Genomic DNA, 14223 nt, shown 5'->3' with positions numbered 1-14223 from the left:
AATCAGAACCAGGCCTGGTGGTCCAGGTTTGAAATCTCAACCCTCAGGAGGTAATGACTAAAGATCAAGTGTTTAAGGTCATCCTTGGCTACACAGTAACTTTGAGGGTAGCCTGGGCTATATGAGATGCTATCTGAGGCAAAACAAACAAACTGCACCTGAAATAACCTGTACAGGGGTTGGGGATTTAGCTCAGTGGTAGAGTATTTGCCTAGCAAGAGCAAGGCCCTGGGTTTGGTCCTCAGCTCTGAAAAAAAAAAAAAAAAAAAAAAAAAAAAAAAGACAAAATAACCTGTACAAATTCTGATCCAATCGTCTGGATTAAAACTGGTTCTGGCAGTGGTGGCGCATGCCTTTAATCCCAGCACTTGGGAGGCAGAGGCAGGGGGATCTCTGAGTTTAAGGCCAGCCTGGTCTACAGTTCAAGTTCCAGGCCAGCCAGAGCTGGTACATAGAGAAACCCTGTCTCTAAAAAACAAACAAGCAAACAAACTGGTTCTGGGTGCTTTGCAAGCTCTTCGGGCGACCCTAAGCCAGCCCCGGACACCTCTGCATCTGTCTGTACAGTCAGTAGAGATGGGCAAGGGGGGCAAGTCTTCTCTATCCCTCAAAGTGGACCTGGAGTTGGGTCAGAAGAAAATATAAAAAAACACCCAGTAAAACCTGAATTTCAGACAAACCGCAAATGCTTGGTGACCCTAAGCGTGCCCCAGCTAGTCCATGGACGTCCTTTGTTGTTTGGTCTCTAACTTCCCTCCCCCTTACCCTGTGACATCTCTGAAACACTCAATGAAACACCTGGTCTGGAGAGATGGCTCAGCCGTTAAGGGCGCATACTGCTCTTACAGAGGACCCGTTTGGTTCCCAGCACCCACACTGGGTGGCTCACAGCTGCCCATAACTCTAGTTCCAGGGGATCTGATGCTCTCTTTTGGGCTGTGAACACCTGCACAAGCACACATGCATACACTTAATTAAAAACAATAAAAATAAATCTAAAGAAAGACAGACATTGGCCTGCTGGCTCCCATTTTACAGACAGGAACACTAAAGTCCAGCAGTCCCATAGGAAATCAGAATAAGGATCAAGGTAAGGGCTCAGGAGTGTTGAGCCCAGCCTGGAATGCTTTCCTTCTTTACACTTAGCAGCGTTGGGTTGCGTAGTCTTCTTCAGTAGAGGGTTGCTGTCATTGAGTGGCCTGGAGGTGATTTCAAAAGGGTCAACGTGATTTATGTCCTTCGTGCTGTGCCCCAGTCTTCCCTGGCACCGCCCCTTTTTTATGCCGTCTTGAGGCACGGCCATTCTCGGGGCTGTCTCACTAATGGTCATCTCGGGGAGGGAGTGGGCAGGAAGTGGTACTGGCCAGAGACAGCTGGGAGCGAGAGCACATAATTAGGCAACACAAGGACAAGGGGGATTTGGCACCAGCAAAGCATGTTGGGAGAGGCCCACTTAATTCACAGAGACACTTGGAATTAGCTGTAAATTCTCTGGGAAGAGATCAAGGCAGCGGCATAAACAGCTCAATTAAGCTGTCGGCTCAATGCTCAATGCACAGTAATGGTCAAAACACAGCCTTTAATCTAGATATAGAGGATTATCTTTGGATTCGTAATGAGATTCCTAAGATTAGCTGTACCTGATGTGGAAGAAGTGGCTGGCTCAGTGACTCCGTAGGGACAGGCTTGCAGATCAGCAGGACTTGGACTCCTGTGGGAGGGGCTACTTGGAAGCCACAACCTTCCTAGAGCCCCCTCTGGATGCCGGGAGGATGGGGATGAGTCACAATCTGCTTTCTCCATTTAAGAGACAGGGTCTGGGAACAGAACCTGGGAACAGACACATCTGCTTCAAAACCACAGCGAGGGAAAACAGTATGGTACTGGCATAAAAAATAGACGCGTCAACCAGGGAACAGAATGGAGAGCACGGAAATCCGCCCAAGCTTCTACAGTCGCTTTCTACAAGGGCATCGAGAATACGGTGTGGAGAGGGGACAGTGTCTATAAGTGGTGTTAGGAAAACTGGATAGCTGTGTGCTAAAGAATGAAATTAGACTCTTGACTTATACCAGACACAAAAAAGCCCAACTCAAAATAGATTAAAGACCTAACTGTAAGACCAGAAACTATAAAAGCTTAAGAGAAAAAGTCATTGACAATGACCTTGGTAATGAGGTCTTTGGATATCACTCTAAAACAGCAGTTCTCAACCTGCGGTCAAGGCCCCTTTGGTAAACTTCTGTCTCCAAAAATAGTTACATTACAAGTCATAACAGTAACAAAATTACAGTTATGAAGTAGCAACGAAAACAATCTTATGGCTGGGGGTCACCACAACATGGGGCACTGTATTAAAGGGTCGAGGCATTAGGAAGGTTGAGAACCACTGCTCTAAAAACTCAGACCACAGAAGCAAAAATAAACCAAAGAGATGACATCGACCAGAAAATTCAGCTGCTACACAGTGCAGGAAACATCATGAAAAGGCAGTGTCCACTGGGAAAACAGGAGGACTGAGTCGAGATCGCCAGAACCCGAGTGAGAGCCAGGAGCCTGCTTAGGTTGCATCTGTAATGCTAGTCCTAGGGAGGGAGGGAGAGAGGGAGGGAGAAGACGGGGGTCTCGGCAGCTCACTGGTCAGCCACCTGACCAATCAGGGAGTTCCAGGTTTAGTGAGAAACCTTGTTCACAAAATAAGGTGGAAGGCTGGGTGGGCAGGGTGGCAGAGGTCCTTAACTTGGCAAATCTGTGAGTTCAAGGCCAACTTAGTCTACACAGTGAGACTCTGTCCAAAAAAAAAAAAAAAAAAAGAAAAAAAAAAAAAGAGGTAGATACCAGAGGAAATGCAGCTGGTAAGAGCCTTGTTGTCCTTGTAGAGAACCTGAGTTTGGTTCCCAGCACTAACATGGCAGCTCATAACAATTTTAATTCCAGTTGCAAAGGATCCAATGGCCTCGTCTGGCTTCTGAGGGCACCAGGCATGCACATAGTACATAGATTTACATGCAGGGCAACACTCATACACATAAATAAAAATAAATAAATCGTTTAATCAGTAAATAAATAGATAAACAAATAAGGTAGAGGCCAATTGAGGAAGACACCCATTACCAATCTCTGGTATCCACATGTATACACACACACACACACACACACACACACACCAAAAAAGCTCAAATTGCTATGTCCTCCAAGACGCACGCACGCACGCACAAAATGGCCAATGTGAGTAGAAAAAAAGTACTTAAATCACTAATCAACAAGGAAATGCAAATTAAAACAAAAGTAAGATGTCACTTCATTCCTGTTTGGATGTCTATGATCAGAAATCATAAGTGTAGGTGAGGAGGGTGTGAGGAAAAGGGGCTCTGAACTGTGAGAGGAATGAAATTGGGGCAGCTAGCATGAAAACACACATAGGGGTTCTTTCAAATCTATTTTAAAAAGGACTATCGGGGCTGGAGAGATGGCTCAGTGGTTAAGAGCACTGGCTGCTCTTCCAGAGGTCCCGATTTGATTCCCAGCATCCTCGTGGTAGCTCACAGCTCTCTGTATCTCCAGTTCCAGGGGATACAGAGATCTGATGTCTTCTTCTGGATTCTGTAGGTACTGCATACAAACCCATTCACATAAAATAAATAAATAAATAAATAAATAAATAAATAAATAAATAAATAAATAAATAAATGACTATCATATGGTCACATAATTCTTTCTGCTGGTAGTACACAAATAAGAGGAAGCCATCACTCTGTGAAGACGTCAGCACTCCAGTGCTCACTGAAGCATTGTTCACAACAAGCTACGGTATGGACATAGCCTGAGTGTATGATGATAGCTATTCTGCCTCAGGAGGTGTCAGGAGTTCAAGGCCAACTTTGGCTATGTAGCAAGGGTTGAAGCTGGGCTGGGCTACATGAGATCTTGTCTCCAAAAAAACAAAACAAAAGGTAGGCATGATAACATGTGCCTATAATCTGGACACCCAGGAGGCGGAGGCAGGAGGATTGTCTAGGAGCTGGAGGCCAGCCTGGTCTACATAGTAAGTTCTAGACCAGCCAGGGGTACATATGCAGACCCTGTCTCAGAGAGCTGGGGGGCAGGGAGCTCAGTCAGTAGGGTGCTTGTATGGAAACCTTGAGGACTTGAGTTGTGGATCTTCACAGTCCACACAAGAAGCCATACCTGGCAGTGCATCCCTAAAACCCCAGCACTGAGAAGGCAGAGACAGGGTGGTCTCTGGGACTTGCTGGCCAGACACTTTAGCTGAATTAGCTTCAGGCTCAGTGAGACACCCTGTTTCAAAAAATAAAATGGAGAGTGATTGAAAAAGGCACCTCATGTGGACCTCCAGCCTCCACATGCACCACACACACACACACACACACAGGCACAGGCACAGCCCACACACATGTGCCCATACTGGAACACGCACACAGAGAAATACACAAAGAGCTCTTACCAGCTGTTATAACACAGGTGAATCTGGAGAACATTATAGAAATACAAATGTTACATGCGCTCACATTTATGTGAAAAAATGTAAGTAAAATACATGGAAACAACAAGATGGAGGCAGTGCAGGGAGAATGAAGTCAGAGGGCATCTATAATTGCATGTGATGAGTAAGTCCAGGGGATCTAATGTACAGTATGAGCACTATAGGTAATATCGGAAGGTTTCAAGTTGAGGAGCCTGTAGATGCTGTATGGAGCAAGCCTATAATCCCAGTTATTCGGGAGGCTGTCGTGTTACAAGACTTTTCCCAGGGAAATACAACACACATGTCTACTCACCCCAGATAGGGAACTCATGATAGACCAAATTATAGATACCACCAAAACCCAATTTGGTGAACCATGAGTTGTATTGGGGTTACTTACAGAAACATGGCTGAGGGGTCACTTACAGGAGCAGAAACGACTCAGAGACAGCTGCATCACCAAAGCCCACCCCAGCCTGGGTGACAGCTCACAGAGCTGGGAACCTGGAGCACACTGAGCATGTAGCCTGCAGGCAGCCCAACACGTTGGAGAGTGTCCTTTCCAGGTGCCTCAGTTGGTCTGAACCTCTGCCAGGAAGCCCAGCTGGTTTCTTGTCTCGCCTTAGGGTCTTCTTTGCAGCTTTTCATTCATTCATTCATTCATTCATTCATTCATTTATTTATTTTATGTGCATTGGTGCTTTGCCATGGGTGCCGGGGCCCCTGGAACTGGAATTACAGACAGTGGTGAGCTGCCACGTGGGTGCCGAAGCAGCTCAGCTTCCTTCCATTTGAGGGGAACTCCCAGCTTTTATAGCTTATTCTGGCAAGGAGGGGGGCCTAGTGAACCTAGTCAATTTCAGGGACTTCCTGAAGCTACTTTGAGCAGTTTACTTTCCTGCTTAAGGAACTTCCTTGAAAGATAGAATGTTTCAGTCTCGGAGGAAACAGTTCACACAAGAAGCAGGATTACAAGTCTAAGGCCTGCCTTGGCAAGTTAGTAAAACTTGGTCTTAAAATATAAAATAAAAATAGGACTAGGCATACAGCTTAGTGGTAGAGAGAAAACATAGGCATCATGTCAAGTATCTTAAATATATCTTCCGTGTCCCCCCAATCCATCAAGTTTGACATGCTTCCACCTCCAGGCCAAGAACGGCCACAAGAAGACAGAAGTAGACAGAAATGCCAAACTATAGTCCTTCTGCCTTCTGTGATCTCTACTGCTCACCTACACTCTATCATCCAACAAACACGAACTGTTTGTCTACCTGCCACATGTCAGGCACTGTTCTGGAAATGGCAGTGAACAGAAGGGCAAAGATCCTCTAACCACAGTGGGGCCAGATCAAAAGCAAACAAGGAAAATCAAGCAAACATACCGTGGGTGAGATGGGGTGAGCCACACTCAGACAAATAAAACAAGGACGCAGGACATCAAATGTTGGGACTGCACTTGTGATAACGCTCCCGGGGGAGGCCTCGCTGAGCATGTGGCATTTAAAGACCCGAAGGACACCAGGGCTGAGCGTGGCGGGTATGTGTGTGCTGGGAAAACAGTCAAAGCAGAGGAAGGGTCCAGGCCGCAGAGCAGCACCCTGCCTGTGGCAGAAAGGAGAACACAGGACAGGGGCAGGAACTCAGTCATTCGCGGGTCCGTGAGCCACTGTCAAGATGTTGGCATTTACTACCAGGAGAATGGAATTCAACGGGGGGATCTGAGCAGAGAAGGGACAGCAGCAAACTTAGGTTCATGTTATAGAACGGTGGCTGCTGTGTTGAGATGGAAGAAGGAAAACGTCTACAGCATCCAGGCCAGAGACTCCCTGCAGATGGGCTGAAGTAGGCTTTCTTGTTTGGTTGGTTGGGTTTTGTTTTGTTTTTTGTTTGTTTCCTTTTTTTGTTTTGTTTTATTTTTGTTTTTGCTTTTTTCAAGACACGGTTTCTTTGGAGCCTGTCCTGGACTAGGCTGGGCTTGAACTCACAAAGATCTGCCTGCCTCTGCCTCCTGAGTACTGGGATTAAAGGTATTCACCACCACCGCCCGACTTGTTTTGGTTTCTTAAAACAAGGTTTCATTGTATAGCCTGGACCGTCCTGGAACTCACTCTGTAAGACCAGGCTGGCCTCAGACTCAGAGATCAGCCTGCCTCTGCCTCTGAGTGCTGGGATTAAAGGCGTGCGCCTCCACAACCACCACCTCTGGCGGGCGGCATAAGTAGGAAGTGAAGGGTCAAGAAGGCTGGACAGTTGTCTCAGATCTAAGCATCCAGCCCAGACTCAGGCCTAAAGGGCTGTGGGATATTTATACACTGTGTGAAGTTGTATTGCTGTTATTGGTGTAATAAAAGGCTGAAACAGCCAATAGCTAGGCAGGAGGTATATAGGCAGTACTTCCCAGCAGAGAGAGAGACTGGGAAGAAGAATCTAGGCAAGAGGGAGACTCCATTGAGTTGTGGAATGAGTTGGACACACAGAATGGGAGAGAAATAAAAGCCACGTGGTAGAATGTAGATTAATAAAAATACGGGTTAATTTGAGTTATAAGAACTAGTTAGGAACAAGCCTAAGCTATAGGCCGAGCTCTCATAATCATAAAAGTTTCTGTGTCATTATTCGGGAGCTGGCTGGCAGGACAGAGAAAGACTCGGTATGCTAAACTTTGGGTGTTTATTGTGCAGCTGGGACTATATGTCCTTCCACAGTCTTGGGCATTTGGACACGCAGTCTCCAGTTGGTAGTGCTTCTTGGGGGGGACTGGGGTGATAAGGCCTTGCTGGAGGAAGTACATCACTGGTAGCAGGCTTGAGAGTGAAAAGCCTGTCCGCTTTTGGCCTGCTCTCTGCTTCAAGCTTGTGGTTCAAGCTTGTGAGCTCTTAGCTTCCCATTCCTGCTGTCACGGCTGCTGCCTGCTGCCATGCCCCTTACCTCCTCGGGGACTCCTCTTCCCATTCTGCCAAAACAAACCATTCCTTCTATAAGTTGCCGTGGTCATGGTGTTTCCACACAGCAACAGGAAAGTAACTAATACACGAGTGACCGAGGCCCACGTCGCCTCCCTTTCTCCTTAAATGACTCCCTTATCTTTCCTCCAGTATTACTTGTCACCGGGCAAGGGCTGGTTGCTGTTTAAGGAGAGACCCAAGCCAGCAATCTGGGAGTCATTTGGAGTCCATTCCTCAACATTCTTCCACTACAGTGTTACTTATTCATTCAACAAAAGGGCTGGAGTACTTCTTGTGTACTAGATATCATCCTGGCACCATTTTTCTTTAATATTTAAAAGGCGGCACAGGCAAATGCACTAAGGCGTAAGAAAGCAGACAAGACATTGCTCTGCCTACCTTATGGCTCGCCCCCATGAAGAGCATCCTGCATGCTGCTCCCCAAACGATCCTTGTGAAATGCAGAAAAAAATTAAGTAATTTCCTTATTTCAAATAAGGAAAGATCACAAGCAGCCCCCACCCCCACCACTACTGACAGATGAAATTCCACTTCTCTTCATCGGGAGGCAGAGCTCTTTCTGACAGGCGGCCCCTCTCTGTACTGTTACCCACCATCTCTCAGCCCTCACAAATCCTCACATACTCACATCCTCAAACTAGGCCACCCATTATTACCCCAGTGGCTTCCCCCATGTCCTGCTTCTCTGCTTTTGCTAATGCTGAGTCTTCTGCCCAGAATTCCCTTGCCTCTTTTTTTTTTTTTTTTTTTGGGGGGGGGGGTGTTGTTTTGCTTTTGTTTTGAGACGAGGTCTCAAGTAGTTTAGAGGGGCCTTGAACTCACGTTATAGCCAGGGATCAACTTGAACTCTTGATCCTCCTGCCTATACCTCTCAAGAGCCATCCTAGAAGCCCTGTGTGCGGTAAGATAGAGAGAAAGACGTCCATGGAAAGATGGAAAGGGAGCCTGGAGCTATTGTTGGCAGGCATTTCTTTCCCACCCTTCAATTCCCAAATAATAAACGTGGAGACTTAACTGTAAGACAAATTGCTAAACAGGCTTATTAATATAAACCTGGAGCCAGATATTGGGGTTAAAACCTGAGAGATCAGAGGAATAGGAAAAGCCATGCCAAACTCACCTTACAGATGCCTCAGTCTCCAAAGAGACCTGCTTCCTGTCTACCCACACCTATATGCCTTTCGGTTCTGCCATCTCATTTCCTCTCTCCACCCAGCTACATTACTTCCTATCTGTCTATATAGAACTCCAGACCTTTATGTTTAACTAGTGTTGGAATTTAAGGCATGTACCACCACCCTGGCTCTGTTTCCAGTGTGGCCTTGAACTCAAAGAGATCCAGACTGGTCTCTGCCTCCTGAGTGATAGGATTAAAGGCATGTGCTACCATTGCCTGACCTCTATGTTTACTATAGTGGCTGGCTTCTTCCTCCATCCTCAGAGAAACTTCATTACGGTTGCACAATATTGGGGGACACAATACTTCACCACACTTAATATTAATTACAAATGCTCAACCAATAGCTCAGGCTTGCTACAAACTAACTCTTACATTTACATTAACCCATATTCTTATCTATACTTTACCATGTGGCTTGGTGCCTTTTTCTGAGTACAGCACACCATCTTGCTTCTCTTTGCATTTGCTTGAGGCTCCTCTGACTCCACCTTCTGTAAGTGGAAGCTTTTCTCTGTCCCGTAGTTATTTCCAAATAATCACTCAGAGGCTTATATTAATTCTAAATGCTTGGCCAGTAGTTCAGGCTTGTTACTAACTAGTTCTTATACTTAAATGAACCCATTTCTATTAATCTATGTATCACCACATGGCCCGTGGCTTACTGGTTCTTTCACATCTTGCTTCTTGAACAGCTCGAAGCATCTGCCCTGACTCTACCCTTCTCTATCTCTGTCTTCAGTTTGAGTGTCCTGCCTAACCTTATCCTGCCTTGCCATTGGCCAAACAGCTTTATTTATCAACCAATAAGAGCAACACATATTCATAGCATACAGAAAGACATCCCACAGTAGCCTTCTTCCTCCCAGCATTCTCAGTTTGGCTCTCTCACCTGACCTTATCCTGTTCAGCTATTGGCCAGTCGGCTTCTTTACTAAACCAATCACTGCAACATATATTCACACAGTGTAAAGAACTATTCCACAGCATTATTTGGGAACTGGTGGGTAGGAGAGAAAAGTCTGCCTACAAATGGCATTCTAACCTGGGGCCAGAATTCCCACATAAAACCTAACAAAGCTAAAAACAAACAAACAAACAAACAAATACTAAAAATAAAAATAAAGATTCTAAGCACACAAAAATGAAGCCAGGTGGGGCTTCCTAGTCTCATGTCGGCTGTGATTAGGAGGTACATCTCCTGGTCCATGCCTGCAAGCTTGAGTTGCCAGCACACCAAGAGATAAGCCTCATGGTAGGTTCCCACAGTCTCTCATGCTGGCTGCAATACAGAAAAACGTCTCTTGGCAGCTACCAGCAGGAGGGAGCCAGCCGTAAAAACAGAGGCAGAGGTCCTAGCCAAGCTGCTTAGCAGTTTAAAGGCTTGGGAGAGAGAAAGGAAAGAGTATATACAGTCATAGATTTAAAAATATAGTTTTAAAATAATAAAATCCTTAAAAGGCATAAAGTAATATAAAAGAAAACAGCCACATAAGGATGGGAAATACACAGAGAGTCTGGATTCTGTATGTTATTGTGTTGTCTTTAGATTTTCTGATTGCCAATGAAGGATTGGATTGTGAAAATTGCTGGATTAAACCAACCTATAAATTTAAAAAAAATTTCTTGACTTCAAAATGGAAGTAAAAAAATGTTACTTTGGGGAAGAGGTTTTGCTTTTATTTCCACAGGAAATGAGAGGCTGTGGATTCATTCAAGGTTAAAGATGATCAGGTTTGATCAAGGAAGACCCCCTGAAATCCTGGCTACAGACCCAAAGAAATAAACCTATAAAAATTACAAAACACATAATGTATATTTTACCTGCTCAAACATAAATAAAAAAAATCATCTTTGGCTGACTTGTGTACAAGGCACAGTCTATACTTGTATTAATACAGATATGTATGTCACCTTTAAAGGTTAAGTATTTTCAGAACACAAGATGAGACACCAATGAAAACAGATGACCCAGGTGATTCAGCATCTCAAAATGCCTTTGTTACAATCTCCTCAGAATTTTTCATCCAAAATAGCTTCAAGGCTGCTGAGATGATCCAGCCTCACAGAATACTCCAGTCAAGACTTAACAATTATCCTGATTTTCTCAAGGTTCTCCTAAAGATACCAGTGCCCACAAACAGTAGGATTCAGTCTAGAAAAAACAACACCTACATTTTCAAAAGATGGGTTATGGATATTTGTCATTGTTTAGGGGGGTTGGTTGCAAGTTGTTATTGGTAATGATCAGGGGAAAAAAACTAAACAAAAGAGATTAGATTCAGGGATCTTGTTCTGAAAAGAAGGGGGGATATAGAAATGATAGGATATAAAGGTAGATTATTGAATCTACTTTTATCCAAAAAACAACTATTAGTCTCAAAATATTTTACATTGGTATGGATTTTGGTTTATTAATGAAATTTTAAAGTTATTTTTGCTATACTATATGTATGTTTCTACTCTTGTTTGGGGCATTGTGCGTATGCAACTCATTTAAACATTTTTTTTTTTCAAGACAGGGTTTCTCTGTGTAGTTTTGGTGCCTGTCCTGGATCTCACTCTGTAGACCAAGTGCTCTGCCTCCCAAGTTCTGGGATTAAAGGTGTGTGCCACTGCTGCCTGGCTGCAACTCATTTAAAAATGTAACGTATAATTAAGAAATACAGATTAATAGTTAGTCATCTTTAATAGTCAAACTTATAGTCATGTTAGGTATGTTTTCAAGGTCATACATCAGATACATTTAGATAGATAAATAGATGATCTTCAAACACTTTAAAGACCTACAGAATATGACATTTAATATGTTTAATAACCTAAGGCTTTTCATGACAGTGAGACATGTCTGCTCTTAACAGCACCCATTTACTTCAAAAGAAGATAATGGGCATCAAAGACCCTCTATATGGAGTTTGCTTTCTTTATGGCAAAAGCTAGCCATTTGGACAAAGAAACTGCCCTTGCCTCAATTGCTGATGGTATGCTGTCGAAACTGGACCAGAAAGATGCAAAAGAAAAGTGACTGTCAAACTTTGTCAAGACAAGGTAGGATAGTCCTTCAAAATTTCCTGTTTCTCAGCAAAGTCTGTCAGGTATGCTAGGCCTGGAGGCCAAAGATGGATGCCCCAATGTTACAGAAGAGCTTTGGGTGACTGTCTAGGTAGCCAGATGTCCTTGTCGTTAGATAATATTACACCCTTCTGGGGTCTTTGATGAGTTAAAGACTAAATAATTAGATTTAAAGTTTTAAGGTAAATTAGGTATAAAACTTTACACTCAGCTGGGCAGTGGTGGCTCATGCCTTTAATCCCAGCACTTGGGAGGCAGAGGCAGGCGGATCTCTGTGAGTTTGAGGCCAGCCTGGGCTACAGAGTGAGTTCCAGGACAGGCTCCAAAGCTACACAGAGAAACCCTGTCTCGAAAAACCAAAACCAAAACCAAAACAAAACCAAAAAAAAAAAAAAAAACTTTAGACTCATAAAGATATTATCTTATAAAAAATATTTTCTCTGATTTTGCCAAATACAAATGGACTGGATATTGTAACTGTAATTCTCACTTGGCAACTGTTTTGTCGCATATAATTTTACTATGTGAAAGTCAAAAACCTTCCTTTTTTATTTAGATAAAAAAAGGGGAAAATGGAATATTTCTTTATACTCTGTTAATATATGTTGCTGTGATTGGTTTAAGAAAGGAGCTGACTGGCCAACAGCTGAACAGGATGAGGTGAGGCAGGAGAGCCAAACTGAGAACGCTGGGAGGAAGAAGGGTGGAGTCAAGAGTCTCCAGCAGAAGCAGAGAGAAGCAAGATGGGCGTGCCATACTGAGAAAAGCTACCAAGCCACGTGGCAAAGCATAGATAAGAAATATGGGCTAATTTAAATGTAAGAGTTGAGCTATTGGCTGAGCATTTATAATTAATATTGAGCCTCTGTGCGGTTACTTGGGCACGACTTGTGGGACAGAAACTTCTGTCTACCAGAAACAGAAACACAGCTATCTAAACATGACACCCCTCTCCCCATAAGAAATTGGAACAGGGCAGGGAGGAGGGACATAAACAGCACAGATACCAAGCCAGGGGTCAGGAGCACAGCTTGGTAGTGGAGCCCTCCCTCATCTAGTGAGGTCCTGTGCTGGGTCTCCCGCGTCTGGGGGGGGGGGAGAGCCAAGAGAGATGGGCGTACTTTATTTACATCATTCCTTCCACAGGGTTGGGGTTGTGGTGTCAAGGGAATGGTCATCAACGGCAGCTGTGCCTCTGACTCAGTTTCTCTCTGTCACTGGCCCCAGTGTCTCCTCTGTAAAACCATACAGCTGTAACTGCAAAGGGAGCGTGTCCACCTCCTCGGTGCTCTGATGACTGTCCTACAAGCATCTGGCTCCCAGAAACCCTGGGCATGATGCTTCTCCACCATCTTTCTTAATATTTTCTTGTTTCTTTTGAGACCTGTCATCCCTCACTTCATCTCTGAAGGTGTGTCTCTATAGGTTCCCAAGGAAAACACCCATAGACTTTTTGCTTGTATCAAGTAAATACCACTTTAGGCCAGCCACCCCATCTGTAAACCAGGAATAACATCAGATTGCAGGGGTACTGACTGGGGTTAATTATATACACTGTTTAGGGGCCGGGCAGTTACACAGGGACTCTGGGAGTTCTTGGCATAATACTATAGCATTACAATAATTCTGGCTTACAAATTACAGCTCAGAAGAAGCATTACAGGCGAAAGCATCTCTGACTCCAGGGCCAGCCGAAAGCAGAATGTAAAAAATAAGTTGTGAAATACAACTTCTCTTCCTAACCCTTCAGAAAAGCAAAGATAATGTTTCCATGTGCAGCCCACATGCAGGGAACAGGGAACAGGCGTCCAGATTCTGGGGAGGACTTTCTTGGCCCAGGTGGCCTGGCCTACTGCCAAGATCTGGCTTCCTTTTCCTCCTGAGCCTAGAAGCTGAAGTGAGGGAGCTGAATGGAGGTGGGGCTTAAAATGAGGATGTCCTGGCCTTTCAGGTTTTTTTTCCCCTTAATTGGGGCCTCCCTCCATGCTGGATGATTAAGTGCTTATGCAGCAGAGCAAGGATTTAAAGGGTAATTTGAGACATTTAAGACTAGGGATACCCAAAATAAACATCTTAGCATCAACTTCTGGGGCCTCTTCCTATGCCCCAGACACCACACATGCAACCTTGTGGTGTGTGCACACTTTAGGACTATTTCCTAGGGATGCTAAGTGAATAGGTCTCTCAGGTAAGAGGTAAGTGTTAGGTGAGATTGTTGGGATGTGGGTAACAGTGGGGTTTGGAAAATTCAAGTGGCCATAGGGAATGAGAGAGGCAAATAGCTTGACTGTGTGACTGAGTAGATAAAGCATAGCCTTCAGAGTCCTGGGCCTGCCTGTTGTCCACGGTGGTCTCAGGTATGAATCTGGGTAGAGGGAGAGCTTGGAAAGGATGACACTGTGGCCCACCATGTCCCAAAGTCTCAGGATGGGAGCTTGACCTCTTGCTCCAGAACATCCCGGGATTGCTGCCTACTTTAAAAGGTTACTACTCCTACAGGACACAGGACAAACAGTGTGCCG

The sequence above is a fragment of the Peromyscus maniculatus genome, chromosome 2 (genome assembly GCF_049852395.1).
Source record: "Peromyscus maniculatus bairdii isolate BWxNUB_F1_BW_parent chromosome 2, HU_Pman_BW_mat_3.1, whole genome shotgun sequence".
NCBI classification, from domain to species: domain Eukaryota; kingdom Metazoa; phylum Chordata; class Mammalia; order Rodentia; family Cricetidae; genus Peromyscus; species Peromyscus maniculatus.
The sequence above is the reverse complement of the archived record's forward strand: the minus strand, read 5'-3'. Positions refer to the sequence as shown.